The following is a 19,705-nucleotide window of genomic DNA, read 5'->3' on the forward strand; positions in this document are numbered from 1 at the left end:
TTCCAGTGTGGAAAGGAAACATTGCTACAAGATAAAGATATATATTAAAAATATTTCATCTCTGGGGTGCCTGGGTGGCTCAGTCGGTTAAGCCTCCAACTTCGGCTCAGGTCATGATCTCGCGGTCCGTGAGTTCCAGCCCGGCGTCTGGCTCTGTGCTGACAGCTCAGAGCCTGGAGCCTGTTTCAGATTCTGTGTCTCCCTCTCTCTGACCCTGCCCCCTTCATGCTCTGTCTCTCTCTGTCTCAAAATTAAATAAACATTAAAAAAAAATTAAAAAAAAAACATTTCATCTCTAAGTGTACATAACAATTCCTTCTAAATTTGTAATGTAAAGTATTTATCCTGAGTTTACACTGCCTGTGTTTAAATCCCTGCTTTATCATATTTCTATCTGTATGAAATTTAAAATATACTTACTTGTTCTGTGGTTCAATCTCCTCATAGGAATAATAATGAATGAGATAGTATAGAGAAGGGAAACAGCCCATTTACTGGCACATAGGAACATGTTCAGTGAATGTTAGCTATTGGTTTTAATATTAATTAAGTTAGAAAATGAGAAAGCAGTTAATATTGACAACAAAGTTCAGGTATTTGCACTTCCGTGTGGAGTTAGACACACTTATACCAGGTCTGAAATAGGAGCAGATAACTAGCTGGCTTTATGCTCTAATTTCCCAGTTGAAAGGGTACTGCTGATGGGTGCCTGACTTTTAACCATACTGGCAGGCAGGTCACTGGGAAGTTTCAATGGTATGATATAATTATCTCTTTAAATTCTGACAGGACTGAAAGGCTTGAGAATGTTATAAAATCTTTTGTTCCGTGTACTTCCAACACATGTTTACCTCTCTGGATCAAAGCCAGTGGAAAAAGGGGCATTTTGGTCTTTGCTTGTGTTGAAACACTTGTTTACTCAGAGCAGATCTTCCGATTTTCTTTAGCAAGTATCCAAGAGGCATATTAATGACCAAGGTTATTAATGACCTCTAGTTGAAATAACACTGCATCTGTTGATTCCACCATTCATTACCTTGCATAAACATTTCTGTGATCATGCAAATTTGATGAGAAACCTTTTTTTGGTGGGTAAAATTTTAGTGGTCCTTTCTTCCTAATTAATTATGCAAATGAACATTGTGCCTTTGTTCTCTTTTCAGGTCTTAACTAATTTTACATATTCATCGATTGCTTTGCCATCTACTAGCTTGTAGACATCTGGCATTATTATAATATAGCCTTTGAATTGTGGAGTCATATTCTGCCTCAAGAGCAAATATATAGTTTATGTTTCCATACAGTGGTAATCCAACCAATGAACAATGCCGTAAAGAAAAAAAAAACAAAATAACAAGTCTATTTCTTTTAAGATCACTTACAATTTTCTTTTTTTTTTAATTTTTAATGTTTATTTAATTTTGAGGTGGGGAGAAGGGCGAAAGAGAGGGAGACAGAGGATTAAAGTAGGCTCTGTCTGACAGCACAGAGCCTGATGCTGCACAGAGCCTGATGCTGGGCTCGAACTCACAAACTGTGAGTACATGATTGGAGCTGAAGTGTGATGCTTAACTGACTGTGCCACCCAGGTGCCCTTAACAATTTTCTTTCTGGTACTCCTTGTTAATCAATGTGTTTAAATTAAAAAAAAAAAATTTTTAATGTCTATTTTTTGAGAGAGAGAGAGAGAGAGAGAGAGAGAGACAGAGTGCAAGTGGGGGAGGGTCAGAGAGAGAGAGAGAGAGAGAGAGAGAGAGAGAGAGAGAGACACAGAATCCAAAGTGGCTCCAGGCTCTGAGCTGTCATCACAGAGCCCGACACGGGGCTTGAACTCACTAATCATGAAATCATGACCTGAGCAGAAGTCAGATGCTTAACCAACTGAGCCACCCAGATGGCCCAATCCATGTGTTTAAATGCAACTGTAATCTGCTGTGGAAATCTTTTTTCAATGTAATTCTTAATAGAAACTCCAAAAATCTTTTTTCAATATAATTGTCAATAGAAGCTCTAACAGGTAACAAGAAATAAAAGCATTTTCAAGAAATAAAACAGGATTATGAACTAGCAGTCAGCAGTCCTGGGCTGACAAAACTTTAAAATACACTAAAATGCAAAGAGTGAATTTGGCTACTCTTTGATTATAATTCTAATTAAACATAAACTGCTTCAGTTTTAGTTAGAGTGTAGAATATATCTTTTCAAGGAATCTATATTTGTAAATAATGTTATTCCTAAGATAATTTGCTACCATGTCATTATTAATAGAAGATAGACTTTACTGAACATGCATGTTTTATATTTTTTTGCAAGTTTGATTTTTTTAAAAAATTTGAAAATTTTTTTATTTATTTTTGAGAGACAGAGACAGAGACAGAGTGTGAGCCAGGGAGGGGCAGACAGAGAGGGAGACACAGAGGCCGAAGCAGGCTCCATGCTCCAAGCCATCAGCACACAGCCTGACACAGGGCTTGAACCCAGGAGCTGTGAGATCATGACCTGAGCCAAAGTTGGACACTTAACTGACTGAGCCACCCAGGCACCCCTGCAAGTTTGATGTTTTTTAATATCTTGAGTGTTTCTCATTAAAAACAATGACATCACCCCCATTCCTTACCCCCCCCCCAACCCCACTTCTTTCCTTCTCCAGCTATCCCCCTAGACAGTCCTTGTTCTTCCTCATAAATATATTAACAAGACTGGCTATCTCTGTTGTTTTTCATGTCCATTTCTTCAACTTTTTTCTTTAATTAACTCTAGTCTGGTTCCTTTTTCTATCACTCCAGCAAAATAGCTCTTGCTGAGTTTGCCAGTGACTTCCAGATCACTAATTCCTTGGGCCATTTTTTTTTCCCCAGGGTTCATCTCTCGTGACCTTTCAGCAGCATTCAACATTGTTGAATGTTCTTGAGAGGCTACTCAACTTCCATGACACCAGACTCTAGATTTTCCTCCTCCTCTTTGACCACCCCTACTCTATCTCTTCTCTATCTCCTTTACAGGTATACCTTATTCTAAACCAGAAATGTAGGGAGTTCCATAGGTAGTTGACTCTGCATTTGTTTTCCCAGTTCAGATGTCTTCTCTAAGCTCCAGACTAATATATTTCATTATGGCTCTTTGAAGTCTTCCTAAACATTATATCCAAAATACATTCATAATCTTCTTACCCTACTCCCACACTAATTCTTTTCTATTGGCCCCAATCATAGTGAAGCCTATACGCCATTTAAAAGCAAATTTCCAAAAACAAGGATTCATCCATAACACCTTCCCCTCCTTCACATTCTTTCTCTAATTTACTTGCAAGTTCTTTTGATTTTATTCTAAGTCTCAAATCTGAAACCTTTTCTCTATCTACACTGATATCTCACTAATCCCTGCTGCCATCATTCTTTCCTAAATGAATACTGATGTATCTGTGGAAGTGTCTCCACTGATGTCTCCAATTCCATATTTACTCTGAAGCTAAAAAAAAACATTTTATAAATGTAAATTTTATCATAATAGTCCCCTCCATACCAGCTGGCAATCCTTCAGTGGTTGCTCATTGGTCTTGGTATAAAGTTAAAAGTTATAAGCATGGGTAAGCATCACCTTCACCATCTGGCTAGTGATTCTTCCAGCTTTCTCTACCATTTATTTGCTCCTTCAGGAACTCTCTCTGACTGCATACCCACTATCAAAACATGATATCACTCAATATTGGAAACACACAAAATAACTAAGAAGCATAATTTATTACTTGCCAGTCAAGGAACAGTTGTAATTTCAAGGCACAGTGTTTCTTAACAAAGAAAATGCTGATCTTATATAGGGTTTTAGGAAACAAGGTGTTCTAGAAGTGGAGAACTTTCAGAAACAATATTGTTTAGATATTCACTTACTGAATGTGAAAGCATGGTTTCTAATGTGACTGCTGATTGATTCTCAGAAGTGCACACTGCGGAGTAAGGCTGTTGATTAGCTTTCAAAAAAGTTGACCCTGTTGCTGCTTAGTTGCTAAATATGACAATTTCCCCAACCTCCATTCCTGCCAAATTTTGTCCCTTTTTATTTTCAAATATTAAAATATTTTATTTTTCCTTATCAAGTGGGAAATTTATTTTAAAAATAGGACTCAGCTTGGTGTCCTTCTTCTTCACAAAGTCAAAAAAACAAAAGAAAACAAACAAACAAAACACAAAAGAAAAAAACCTGTGCTATGAATGAATACACTGAAACTAATAGAAATAATGTGATTTGTATGAGTTTTGATAATAGAACATCATATACAAGGGGACTATTTTTGTTTTTCTATATTTTTCCACTTGAAGAAATATTGTTTGAGTAGTAGGTTGTATAGCAAACCATTTTTATAATTAATAATCAGCCCTAAATATAAAAGAACACAAAATAACTTCACTTTTATAGTGTTCCAAAAAATAGTTAACTGAATCTTGGTTGCAGACTCACTTTATTTTCACTCTGTAATCCTAAGTGAATTGAAGAAAGAAGATACCATTACATACAGTGTCAAGCAGTTTAAGGAATAAAATAATGGCTAATTAATCATTGGTGGTAATTGCTAACTGTTATTACATTTCCCTCCTAAGTCATGAGTTTTTAGCGTAATGTTTGGGATGTGGCCTACATTCAATGAATTTTGTTGAATGTAATTATATTGATGTAGTTAACATTTAGAAAAAACTTTCCAATAAATAATAAATATGTTCTAGAAATTTCTCTGCTAAAACTTTTGGCAGTGTTGCCATTAGAATTAAAAAACTCATTAGAAGCTGACAAAATCATTCAGATATGTGATTTGGCTTAAGCTATGATAAAAGCACACTTTTTCCTAAATTATAATTATTGTTAATAGGCAAAATATTTTACATGTCTTCTATTTTTTTCAAAATCAGTAGTTAATACCTGATCAGTAAAAAGAAAAGATATAGTGACAAAATTCCCTTCTTTGTTTCAATGATTTTAAATGAATATTACAAATGTTTGTGGAAAGTATACTCAATTTTATTGACATAAACACATGATTCCAAGAATAAGGTTGGCGATAGTAAATTCTTTCCAATCCGTGAAGCACTCTAATCTTTGTTTTTAACAAGAACTTTATTCAATATTGCATTCTCTTTGCTATTTAAGAATTTTGTTGGAGTGCTGGGTGGCTCAGTCGGTTGGGAGTCAGACTTCGGCTCAGGTCATCGTCTCCTGGTTCTGGAGTTTTAGCCCTGCATCGGGCTGTGTGCTGACAGCTCAGAGCCTGGGGCCTGTTTCAGATTGTCTCCCTCTCTCTCTGTTCCTCCCCTGCTCGTGCTTTTTCTCTCTCTCTCTCAAAAATAAATACACAACAAAAAAATTTAAAAAAAAAGAATTTTGCTGTTTAATTTTTGGATGGTTGTGACTGTTTTATCAACTCCACTTAATTTTCTTTTAGCTCATTTGAAAATAGTCATAATAATAAATCTCTTTTGGACTAAGAGCTTCTTTGATCTTCTGTTCTCCCCTACCTATTCACCTCTCTCACCCCTCACTTCAGGTGTAACCCAAAAATAAATGAGACAATACCATTTTTAGAGCCTTTCAAAGAAGAATTTTCTATTTCACTTGATAAGACCTTTTGATATTTAACTGGGCTCCAAATCAATTTTTTGGCAAAAAAGGTAGATCTACAAACAGAAGACATGAGTTCTAGACTAAGTTTTCCTTTTTTACTTGTAAGGTGACAGAATTTAACAACATGAGTAAAATAACACTGCTGTGCCTTTCCCACAGGACTGACATGCAAATGACCTGCAAATTTTGTGTTAAGATTTTATTAGTATTTTATAACATTTCCAATTTAAAGAAGATTGCATTATAATTATAATAACAAATTACTTATGTGGTCTTTAAAATTCCCAAAGAAAATCATCCTAGATATAAACCATTGTAATGACTCACATTCATTAGGCAAGATAACTCTGGATTTAAGGATGTAAGTTTATTGTTCTTTAAATAAGTCAGTGATAACAATATCTAAGGAACTTGAATGGGTAAAATCCCTTCAATTCACAGTCAAGTACAAAAGCAGAAGCTAGTCTACTTCCTGTTATCTTTGAGAGGCTTACATTTTTGCAAGGAAAGTTTCACCAGGGTGATTGCCTTAATTATTTTTATTTGAGTAACAGTACCTAATAAACCAATCCAGATTGTTACCTAGCTCAGTAGGGGAGAAAATAATAGGGTATCTTCACATCTTCTGCCTCGAAATCATGTCCTCAGTTTCTTTGTTTCTTCCTCTTTTATTGTGGTGTGAAGAGTAGAAAGGAAAGCTCCCCTCTGCAGGGGAAGGACTTATAGAGAAGGTAACCTGGTTTTACCCTGCCTTTTAGGAATCTTTGCAGTTTGGAAAAGCACATTTCTCAGTTTAAAAAAAAAAAAAATATATATATATATGCATATATGGTGTGTGTATATATATATATATATGCATATATATATATGGTAATTTTAGTGTGGATTTAGATTCTCTTTAATCCCCAGACTTTGTTTGAAAAACTTGAGGAAGGAGGAAAAGAATCAGATGGTGATGGAGTTTGTGTGGCTGACTCAGGTGGCTAAGATGGCACCCTTTGGGCCGTGTGATGCTTCACAGAGATTCCTTCGTATAGATTCCTTAGTAGGGAAAGAGTACGTTTTTATTATGAACAACAATAATACAATCTTACTTTATCAACAACATATTATCAAATGTTAGCTTATTAGGAAAAAATTCCAGCAGAGCAGTAAAGTCTGTTTTCTTTTTTTTTTTTTTCCTTTTCATCCATATCTAGCTTTTGATTGTTAGAAAACTGAAAGGGGTCCATGAGCTTTTGAACCACAGTAAGGAGAAGAGCAAGGGAGATAATATTTTGAGAATTTATACTCTGTTTTTTTAGAAAAGGGTCAGTGTGTTGGGGTTAATTGTTCATTTCTAAACTTGAAATATTTATTTTCCCAAACGACTCATTTCTGATAGGGAACTTGCAAGTAAAGGTCGAGAGAGAAAGTTCTTTTGCAAAGATTTCAAAAGAAATATGGGAATTTTTCCAAGTTAAAAATATAACATTCCTCAAGATATATGATTTCAAAGCTTCTCTTCATTATTTTTCAATATCCTTTATAGAATGCATTCGCTTGTACTGCATCAGTTACTAACCAGGGATTTAAAATGTCTGAATTAGGAAACTTAGCATTTTCATTTTGTTCCTGAAATAGATTATTTTAAAACTTCCTTAATGTATTTTTCTGCTATTTCATGTGTACCTTTCATTGCCCACCAAATGTTTCACTATCTTTATTGGATACAAAGAGGACAGAGTAATTCCTTTTAGCAGATTTTCAAAAATTTTGTTTTAGAAGGGGTCGGAATTTAAAAACAATTAAATAGATTTGGCATATATATAGAAGGCTAATTTACATGAATGGGTAGAAATGGAAAAAAGAAATAAGGCAAACAATGAAATGTGTATGCTCCCTCATTTAAAGGTATGCAACAATATAGCAATACTTAAAAATGTATTTTTCTATACTAAAAAAATGTAGTAGCATTTGAAAAAAATTAAGTAACATGATCATAGTATATATTTATATTTGAAGAGAAATGTGTCCACTGTGTTCTTGATCATTTTACTTGAAGAAATTATTTATTGCATTTTACTCATTTTCTCACTGAGTTTATGGCGTGTTTTACTGACTGACTTTCAAAAGAACTAAACCTGTCTTTTGTGAATGTTCTAATATTTTTAAAGACTTTCCTGATTAGCTGGATAAAAGGACATAGTGACACGAGTGGGGAGTAGGATTAGATGCCATCTCTCATTTGAACTGGAATTAGAGACTGCAGTCGTAGAAATTGAATGATGTCTTTTCCATTCCCCATGTCCCTTTTTCAAATATTTGCAAAAACCTCAGGAAAATCAGATTTGATCCATCTCATCAATTTTTAGTAAGATGGGCATTTTGATTCCTTCTTGAGGCTGGATTCTAAAGCTACTGTCCACTATGCCAAGTCTATATGAAACTTGACACTGCATTTTATCTCAACTCTAGTTGACCATGAGGGTAGCCTCAATGTCATCGCAACCAAAACACCACAGCTGTTCTCACTGCTGCCCAAAGGGAGAAACTTGAACCTTTGTTCAAGACTTTTCTGGCATTTTATTTGACATAGATAGAGTGCCAGCTATATGGAATAGCATCCCTTCTTCATAGTATTTATTGCCACAACATGTGTATCATGTATACATATGTACATTGCCAAACATGTATATCCTGTTTGTTTGTTTATTGTCTGTATTTCCATCTCCACCACCCCCCACCTCCAATTTGTAAGCTCCCAGAGACCAGGAGATGGGTTTTTTGCAAGCACTTAATACTGACTCATTGTAGGCACTCAAAAATATTTACTGAGTGAATAATAAATTTCCAAATTTATTTCCAAATTTCTTCTTATAAAAAGTGTTTAACTATTTTGAAATAATTTTAGTTGGAAAGATCAGATGATATTTTTAAGGCACGTTTCTAGATTCTTGATATAGATTTCCAATTTACTTTTCCTAAATTTAATTTGGATTTCAGCTGTCACCATCAGTGATTAAGAATGTTGATTTTTCTGAACCTATTTTGGTGCTGAATGTAAAACTATTTTTTAGCTATCCAGTTTAATAATAGAAAGATGCTATCTAATTTTAATTAAGAATTACTTGATTACTTGTTCTTGAATGTTCCAACCTAATATAGTATAAATATCTCATGTAAAACTAAGAATGCACTCTTCTAACAAAGGAACAATGCTCAGTTCTTTCATCATAACTTGTAGTGTCTATAGGGAAGGTCTTTTACTTTTCTGTTAATAATACAATATCATAACAGTGTTTTGCAAATTTGGAACATTTGCATCTTGCAGTATTTTTGAGTATAAAGTCTGAAAAATCTTCCACTAAGAACACAACCAAATGTCACATAAAATAAACATTCTTTCAAAACCACATTTATGATCTCAAACTTTAAAGGAAATTCCTAGGGATCAAAATTAAAAATACGTATGAAAAGTGAGAAGCTATAATACTAACTAAGCACTAAAATCAATCTGTTCCAAGGACATTTATCTACAACAGAAATATAGTGGCTTAGTTTTGTTTTTATTTTTTTTAAATTTGTTGAAAGTTTATTTGTTTTGAGAGAGAGATAATAAGCAGGGGAGGGGCAAAGGGAGAGGGAGAAGGAGAGAATCTCAAGTAGTCTCCTTACCGCCAGTGCAGAGTCCCATGTAGGGCTCGAGATCATGACCTGAGCTGAAATCAGGAGTTGGATGCTTAAGCAACTGAGCCACCCGGGCGCCCCTGTTTGTTTGTTTTTAATTTGAGTATAGTTGACATACAATCATGTTACATTAGTTTCACGAACACAACATAGTGATTCAACAACCCTATAAGTTTTGTTATGCTCACCACAAGTGTAGCTACCATCTGCATAGCATCACTATGCAATGCTATTACAATGCCATTGACTGTATTCCCCATGCTGTACCTTTCATCCCTGTGACTTATTTATTCCATAACTGGAAGCCTGTATTTCTTATTCCCCTTCACCCGTTTTGTCCATTCCTCTCTGGCAACCATCAGTTTGTTTTCTGTATTTATATGTCTGATTCTGCTTTTTGTTTGTTTATTCATTTGTTTTGTTTCTTAGATTCCACGTATAAGTGAAATCATATGGTACTTGTCTTTCTCTGACTTATTCCACTTAGCACAATACCCTGCAGATCCATCCATGTTGCTGAGGGCAAGATCTCATCCTTTATTTTATATGACAAGGGGATAATATCCAAAATACCTAAAGAACTTCTACAACTCAGTGCCCCCTCCCTCACCAAAAAAGAGTAATCTGATTAAAATGGGCAGAGGACATGAATAGACATTTTTCCAAAGAAGATATACAGATGACCAATGGACACATGAAAAGATGCTCAACATCACCAATCTTCAGGGAGATGCAAATCAAAACCACAGTGAGATAAAATACCAGTCAGAATGGCTAGAATCAAAAAGACAAGCAATAACAGGTGTTAGGCTGTGGAAAGAAATGAACCCTAGAGGCTTAGATTTTAGGTTTTAAAAGCTATGTGGGGGGAGTTGCCTGGGTGGCTCAGTTGGTTAAGCATCCAACTTTGGCTCAAATCATGATCTCATGGTTCGTGGGTTCGGGCTCTGTGCTGAGAGCTCTGTGCTGAGAGCCTGGAGCCTGCTTCAGATTCTGGGTCTGCCTCTCTCTCTGCCCCTCCCCTGCTTGCACTCTGTCTCTCTCTCAAAAGTAAATAAACATTAAAAATTTTTTTTAAAGCTATGTAGGGGAAGGATTCTTCATCACTTAGTATTTTGTCCCTGTGAAAAAGTACTATATATTGGGTGCTGATTGAAGTTGCATACCTTGTACTGAAGATAGAATGATTACCTATTAAGGAAAGTCTCCTTGTCTCCAAGGATGGATTTTCAATAGGACATTTTGTTTTTCTATAAGGTCACGGCTTTTGAATAGTGGTTAACTTATGCCTTTTAGTATGAAATATTCAGTGATTATGACTATGAGATTTTTTTTTCTCCATTGCTTTATGATCTCTTCTGTGAAGTGAGTTGCTGGGTCTGTGGCAATGACAAATGGGAGACCATCAAAATCCACTGACAGAGTGAGGAAGAGAAAGGAAACAAAATCAAATTCAATAATTGACATCTATTCCCAACAGTCAATTATTTATTTTATTATACACTATATGACTCTTATTAGAATATAAATTTCATGAGAATACTTACCTTTTCCAATCTGTTTATCACTGAATCCCACTGTTAGGCGAGTACATGGCAGATAGTGACTGATTAAATGAATAATGAGAAAAAATATTAATTCCTCCATGATGGAAGATGTTGAATATAACCTGTTACGAGATAGCTAAGCACTTGCTATCAGAGCCACTGATACAAATGTTCTCACATTCTGATTCTATTCAGAGTGGTAGAACCACATATCTTTCCCCCAAAACCTCTTTGTCACAGATATTCTGACTTTCTTCTTCCAAGTCCTTTACTAATATACTTTCCAGATCCTAGGATTCTAATCTCAGTAATCCTCGTTTTGGAAAGAATGGAAAACACTGGGGGATTTATGTTATCACCCCTTTAGATGGTCTCATAGGAAATGATCCTATAAATCATAGGAGATTCCTCAAAAGGTATAGGTAGAGTTTTGGCCAGTGCTGAAAGAAAAGTTCTTAAGAATATTGTTAAATACACCTCACTTTATGATCCAATTATTTTGTTTCTTGTTTAAGAAACCTTTCTCTGTTTCAAGGTCTAAAAGATATTCGCCTATTTCCTACACTGTGGACTAAATTGTTTCCCCCTCAAATTCATATGTTGAAGCCCTAACCTCCAATATGATTGCTGAGGTCTTTGGGAGATAGTTAGGATGAGCCATGAGTGTAAGGTTCTTATGACAGGGTTGGTGCACTTCCTTATAAGAAGAGACACCAGAGAGCTTGCTTCCTCTCTCTCTCTGCTATATGAGGACAATAAAGCAGCTATTTGCAAGCCAGGAACGGAGCTCTCAACCATTATGGCAACTTAATCTCAGATTTCTAGCTCCAGAATTGTGATAAAATAAATCTCTGTTGCTTAAATTACCCTGTGTATGGTATTTTTTATGGCAGCCTAAGCAGACTGAAACACTCACTAAGAATTTGTTTTTGATTTTTAAAAAATATTTAAATCCCCAATCCATAACATTGATTTGTTAAAAATTTTTAGTACCATTTAATAATATACTTAGTAAATTTTTCCAAGCTTCATTTGTTATCCTTCCTTTCTCAATGATGTGATATGGTACCTGTTGATATAAATAAATATATACATAATAAATATATATATATATATATATATATATATATATATATATATATGGGCCTCTTTCTGAATTCTCTGTATTGTTTCATTTGAAACTGTTATAAAATTATTAGATAATAGTTGGATATATATTTATTTATACATATATAGTTAGGTATATTTACTATATAATTATATCTAGATATAATTTGTAAATATATTTCATATGTCTATCCCTATCAGTAGTATACTGTTTCAATTTCTATTGCTATGACTTCACAATAAGTCCTTTTATCTGGTCAGGCAAGTCCCCTAACCTTCAGAAACATCCTGGCTACACTTGGCCCTTATTTTTCCAAATATGTTTCAAACTAAATTTGTCAAATTTAATGAAAAATCTCATTGGAATTTAGATTAGATTTTCATGGACTCTATAGATTAATTTGAAAATAACATATTTTCCTGATACTATCTTCTATTTATGGAAATAATATACATTTGCATTTCTTGAACCCTAATATCTTTTTTAAAATTATTTTTATCCGTTTAATTCATTATATTGATATAACTTGTTAATTAAAAGAAGTTTTATATTTTTAAAAACCCCAAAACATTGTGCCAACAATTACGAGACATAGTGGAAAAGCTAAGAAGGATGATTGGATATAAGATTGATATATGGAAATCAATTGCATTTCCCTGCACTAATAGCAAACAACTGAATATATAATTGGTAGGATGACAACATTTAAATAGAGTGAAAGAATAATAAGTATGAATTTTGTTTTCTAGGAGTCTCTCCAAAAATACCTGGAAAATGTGTTCTCTGGGTTCTCGAATCTTCAAAAGTTTTTATTTGTTTTCTTTATAATGGAAACGTGTTTTATTGAATTCCGACTACTCTAAGATTAGCTATTTTTATCCTGAAGACTTTCAGATATTACTTAGTTGTGTGCTAGCATTTAATTTTGCTAAGGAGAATCTGAAGTTAATCTGATATTTACATTCTCAAGTGATTTGATCATTTTGCCCACATGCCTAAAGCATTATTTGCTTAATTTGAAATCTAGTGATATTAAAATATGTATCATTATTGATTGTTCTATTAATTTTTGTAGACTTTTAATATGTAGATCAAAGCCTTTGTTTATTTCTGGAAAATTTTTGTATCATCATTAATTTTATCATCAGTTCATAGAACTACTAGTAGGGGTGGTATGTGTTAAATAATCTCAATATGATGGGCACAACTGGGTAGCTCAGGTGGTTGAGCACCCAACTTTTGATTTCAGCTCAGGTCATGATCCCAGGGTCATGGGATCGTGCCCTATGTTGGGCTCTGTGCTGAGTGTGGAGCTTGCTTAAGATTCTCTCTCTTTCCCTCTGGCTCCCTCCCCCACTCACATTCTCTCTTAAAAATAATAATAATAAAATAATCTCAATATGACTGAAGATAGTTTTGTAAACCTCATTTTTCTGAATGACAGTTTAGCTGGTATTAAATTTTAGGTTTATCATCCTTTGCTCTCGATACTTAAAAATATTATTTAATGTAGTCTGACTACTCTTTATAATAAAATAAGTTTTCTATAAATCCAACTGTTAATTACTTTTTAGTCTTTTTGCTTTCTTTTTGGTTCCTTTCAGAATTTGTCCTTGATGTTTTAAAGTTTCAATATGGGTGTGTCTAAAAATCAACATATCATACACATATAAAACTATTTATGGAGGTTTCTTAACCTGAGAACTTTCAACTTTCAATGGTCCAAATATTTCTTCCACGATATTGTCATTATAATCTCCTAGATCCAGGTGCATTCTGGAAGCCATTATGTGGTATGAAACATGAGTTTTTATTTTTACTAAATGCATTTTAATTTCCAAAATTGCTGCTTGGTTATTTATGTTTACCTTGACTTTTATTAAAATTTCTGTCCTTTATTTATGTGCTATTTTCCCCTTTATCTTTTGAGGATTTATAAATGCACTTATACTAACACTGTGTTCAGATCTCTCTATTAATCCCTAAGGAATTTTTTTTTTCATTTTTTTGCATCTATTTTCTTAAGCTGTATTTTCTCTTACACTTTGAAATTCTTATTTTTCTTAAAATTTTCATTTTCTTAAAATGTATCATCAGAATTTTCTTTCACATCCACTCCAGGTTTTGAGGGCTTCTTGTGAAATGTTTTAATAGTTGTGTGCCAGGCTCTTTAGGCTTTCAAACAGCAAATCAAGACATTTGTTAACAACTCTTTTGGAATACAGACATACAATTTCTGGATCTACATCTATTTAGAGGGTGCAGTCTGGGCCCAGACTACCAAGAATGACTTTATATCACCTTATCTTATGGGCCAAGGACTGGCTAACAGCTTAGATCTTGGTGGCCCATAGTTGGCTTTGCTAGGGAAGCACATTCCAAATCCAAGACCATAAATGCAGTAAATGGCTTCAACCTTTATTTCCATTCAAACATTAAGACTATTCTCTCAGCTCCATTCGTCTCCAGTTCCTGGTGGAGGCAAGAGGCTTACCTATTTCTGATATTTCTTTTATATTTTGTCAGGAGAAAAGGTGGAAGTTTATGAATGTATTTGATCTGCCAATTTGTTAGAGAAATCTATCATAAAATTTTATTTCTAAAGTCAAATAGTTTACATATAAAACATTCACCCAGTTTAATTATAGTTTGATGAGTTTTGACAAATGCACACACATGTAACGACCATAGTAATAAAGAAATATGACATTTCTAGGATCCCTGAGTGGCTCAGTCAGTTAAGCATCTGACTCTTGATCTCAGCTCAGGTCTTGATCTCTGGATGGTGAGTTCGAGCCCTGCTTTGGGCTCCACAAAAAGAAATACCTATGACATTTCAAAGGTTATTTTCTTCTGTAGTATCTAATCTGTTCTGAACCTCAACTAGTAAATTTGTCCTAGAACATACTGAATTTTTAATCTTTCCATTTGTTTCCTTTGTATATCTTCTATTTTCTCTTCAGTGTGGTCATAGTTCCTTTAAATACATTGACATTTTTGTAATGGCTTTTTTAACATTCATATCTGTTAATTTCATCATCTCTGCTGTGTTTGGGTCTGTTATTATTCATTTATTTTTCTTCTCATTAAGCGTCACATTTTTTGGGGCAGCTGGTTTGCTCTGTCGGTTAAGCAACTGACTCTAGATTTCGGCTTAGATCCAAATTTTGGCTTAGTTCCTGAGTTGGAACCCCTTGTGGAGCCTGCTTGGGATTCTCTCTCTCTCTCTCTCTCTCTCTCTCTGTCTTTCTCTCTCTTTCTGTCTGTCTTTCTCTCTTTCTCTCCCTCTCTCTGCCCCTCCCTAGCTCTCTCTGTCTGTCTCTCAAAGAAAATAAATAAAACTTTAAAAGAAATGATAACTTGGGGCACCTGGGTGGCTGAGTTGGGTAAGCGTCAGACTTGATCTCGGCTCAGGTCGTGATCTCACGGTTCATGGGTTCGAACCCCACGTTGGGCTCTGCACTGATGGCGTGGAGCTTGCTTGGGATTTTGTCTCTCCTCTCTCTGCCCCTCCCCTGCTCATGTGTGAATGCTCTCTCCCTCTCTCTCTCTCTCTCTCTCAAAAACAATAAACTAAAAAAATTAAAAAATAAAAGAAATGATAAGTTAAAAAAAGGCACATTTCCTGCTTTTAGTCATATTTGGGTGCTGATTGTTGTGTATAGTAATTACATTTGTTGAGTGTCTTGGGGGGTTTTTATTGTCTTCCTTTAAAGACTTGCATTTTGTTTTGACTGATAGTTGAGTTACAATTTAGGCTTATTGATAAATTTTAGTTAAAGTAGGTCTAGAGTAGCCTTTGGTGTAATACAGTTTTTGTATTAAGAATTGACGCTTTTTTGGACAGTCTCTTTAACAAATGGTGCTGGGAGAACTGGACAGCAACATGCAGAAGATTGAAACTAGACCACTTTCTCACACCATCCACAAAAATAAACTCAAAATGGATAAAGGACCTGAATGTGAGCAGGAAACCATCAAAACCCTAGAGGAGAAAGCAGGAAAAGACCTCTCTGACCTCAGCCGTAGCAATTTCTTACTTGACACATCCCCAAAGGCAAGGGAATTAAAAGCAAAAATGAACCACTGGGACCTTATGAAGATAAAAAGCTTTTGCACAGCAAAGGAAACAACCAACAAAACTAAAAGGCAACCAACGGAATGGGAAAAGATATTTGCAAATGACATATCGGACAAAGGGCTAGTATCCAAAATCTATAAAGAGCTCACCAAACTCCACACCCAAAAAACAAATAACCCAGTGAAGAAATGGGCAGAAAACATGAATAGACACTTCTCTAAATAAGACATCCGGATGGCCAACAGGCACATGAAAAGATGCTTAACGTCGCTCTTCATCAGGGAAATACAAATCAAAACCACACTCAGATAACACCTCACGCCAGAGTGGCCAAAATGAACAAATCAGGAGACTATAGATGCTGGAGAGGATGTGGAGAAATGGGAACCCTCTTGCACTGTTGGTGGGAATGCAAACTGGTGCAGCCACTCTGGAAAACAGTGTGGAGGTTCCTCAAAAAATTAAAAATAGATCTACCCTATGACCCAGCAGTAGCACTGCTAGGAATTTACCCAAGGGATACAGGAGTACTGAGGCATAGGGGCACTTGTACCCCAATGTTTATAGCAACACTTTCAACAATAGCCAAATTATGGAAAGAGCCTAAATGTCCATCAACTGATGAATGGATAAAGAAATTGTGGTTTATATACACAATGGACTACTACAGGGTAGTAGAATGAGAAAGAATGAAATATGGCCCTTTGTAGCAACATGGATGGAACTGGAGAGTGTGATGCTAAGTGAAATAAGCCATACAGAGAAAGACAGATACCATATGGTTTCACTCTTAGGTGGATCCTGAGAAACTTAACAGAAACTCATGGGGGAGGGGAAGGAAAAAAAAAAAAGGAGGTTAGAGTGGGAGAGAGCCAAATTATAAGAGACTGTTAAAAACTGAGAACAAACTGAGGGTTGATGGGGAGGGGATGGGAGGGGGGGAGGGTGGGTGATGGGTATTGAGGAGGGCACCTTTTGGGATGAGTACTGGGTGTTGTATGGAAACCAATTTGACAACAAACGTCATATATTGAAGGAAAAAAAAAAAAAGAAAGGATTGACACTTTTTTGAGTTCTTGACCGAAAGCCTCATATGTTCACTATGTTCTCTCTACTGTCACTGATTATGATTCAAATATCTTTGAGCCCTGTGTTAGCTCTGGGAATTGTTTACCTTATAGGTTCCCTGTAATTTTTTGCTCAATATCATGGTATTTCACCAGTGAAGGCAAGGGTCTAATGCAAAATTTTGGAGTCCTTTTTCTACATAGCTCTCTCCCTTACAGAATTTTGCCCTCCAAATTCGACCTGCCTCATCTCTCTGAACTGTTAGCTCTGTCTCCTTAACTCAGCAGGAATCCTGGCATCTACCTGGGTTCTCTCCCACTCTCCAGTGGTCTCAGGAGTGCTACCTGGCAGAAAGCCTGTACAGCCATTGGGAGTTACTTCATTGTTTTTTTTTCCATCTCTCGGAGATCTTTTCATCTGTTGTACAATGCCTGCAAACAGTTGTTTCCTGTGTTTTGCCCAGTTTTTGAGTTGACAAAGCAAAAGGCAAGTCTGGTACTTGTTACTCTGTCATGTCAAAAGTGGAAATCTCTCATACTTGAATTTCATATTTCAGTACCTCAGCTACTAAAGTCTTGTCATAAAAAAAATCCTCACAAGTTGATACTTCTCTTAACATTATTCCCAGTCTTCTTTTTGCCCTTTCATGTGATGGCCATGAAGTAATGAAGGAGCCATATAAATTCGTATGTGATAACTAAATTAAAATTTCTTGGGATTATGTGGTTAGTTAAAATTGTTTGTGCTGTCCCCACTTATTTACAAATTACTGTATTCATAGTGTAGATTATAATTGGGTAATTCAAATGTCCATCAAGGCTGCCTTAATAGCATCTTAATAATTTACTGCTTATAAACTCACATACCGATTAATCTCTTGGACACATGGGCAGCATAATATAAAACTTTCAGTAGTAGCTTACTAATTTAACCTTCTGATAAAACCTGATAATTTTCTCTGGGTAAAAACATGGGCTTGAAAATGGGCATTATTCTAAGTTAAAATCCTCTTTATTATTTTGGGGAAACTATGATAGCTTTATGTAACCAAACAAAAATAGTCTTTTTGGTGGTGTTGTTGTTGTTGAATAAATGACGATATATGTGAATGTATATTCAGTATCTTTCCTGGGAATACTGTACAGATGGTGGAAGAATAAAACATTCTTTTTCTCCTGAGGTTGCAGAACCAAATCTATGCTGGCTGCATTTACCCAACATGTAAAGTGCCTGTCTGCAGCTGGGGAGAAAGAGACCAGTTTGCAAAGAGAAACAGAGAAAAAAGAAGGGATACTTTATAATTCTCTGAGTAACATTAGTTTTTTGGGGTTTTTTTTTTGGCTTTTTTTTTCCAGCTACATTAACCAACAAATTTCCTTTTTAATTCAAGTGGATTGATTTAAGTTTCTATTTTTTTTTTTTTTAAGCAAAAGGTTCTGGTGATTGCATTATTCAAATAAAAATGCAAAAATTTTGTGTTTTCTGTCTATGGCCACAAAGTTGTTTTACCTAAATCAATACAAGTATTTCAGCAATAGGGGTGCTTATCCTTTTTCTCTGGCATAACTCCATTTATTTCCAACCATTCGATTGCCCTGTACCATCTCGGCACATATATGCAATGTGTGTGTGGTATGAAATTTTATCTTCAAATATATTCTTCCATATTCCTATATTCCTCTTGTAGCTTTTTGTCTTATTTCTTCTGTAAGAAGATCTCAGCCAAAAGGCCAAGGAGGAATGTAAGATATTTCCCTTGTATGGTATTTTACACAGTGTAAGCTCATCAAATGCTATTTGATGAGTAGTCTCTGAGAAATGATATTCTACTTCACTTGAGCTTCATGAATGTTTGGCATTAAAGGTTGTTTAACATTGTTCCATTTTCTCTCCATGACTTACTGTTTATAGTTTTCCCCTAAGATACTGACAATTAGTCCTGGTCTTATAAACATATTTGGACTGATTTTAATTAAATAGCAAATTAATTAATTTTTATAGGAAAATATAAAGAAACACTTTTCTTTCCCTGTGATAAACAAACTACTCATATAATCCAGATCATACTGATGACAAATATATCTGCATCTATTTCTTTTCTGATCCATAGATAATTTGTAAAGATCTGTATCTACTCCAAATGACTATAATGATAATTTTCATCAACATTAGAATAGCCAAAATAATATTTTAGAGTACAAAATACATGCCATGCACTATGCTGGGTTAGTCACATGCAAAATCTCGAGTCCTATGACAGGTCAGTCAATATAACCTCATTTTACAGAAGAAAAAAGAGTCTCAAACAATTTAGGTAATTCTAATTATAAAGTAGTGATTTGGATTAAAATAACTTTAAAACCTATTAACTAGGTATATGGCCTTAGATAAGTTATTCAACCTTTATGAGTAAACTTCAATTTTCTATAAGATGAGGTTTAAAAATTGTACTTATCTCTGAAGATGGCTGTGATGATTAGATGAGCTTATATAATTACAATATTTATCATAGTAGTCAATACAAAAAATTAATAGTATATTTTTTTGTTTTTGTTATTATTACTATTTCCAAATATAAAGCCTAGCCCACTCAAATCTTGGTAAGTCTGAAACAAGTATTTC

This window comes from Acinonyx jubatus, chromosome F2 (assembly GCF_027475565.1).
Source record: "Acinonyx jubatus isolate Ajub_Pintada_27869175 chromosome F2, VMU_Ajub_asm_v1.0, whole genome shotgun sequence".
Lineage (NCBI taxonomy): Eukaryota > Metazoa > Chordata > Mammalia > Carnivora > Felidae > Acinonyx > Acinonyx jubatus.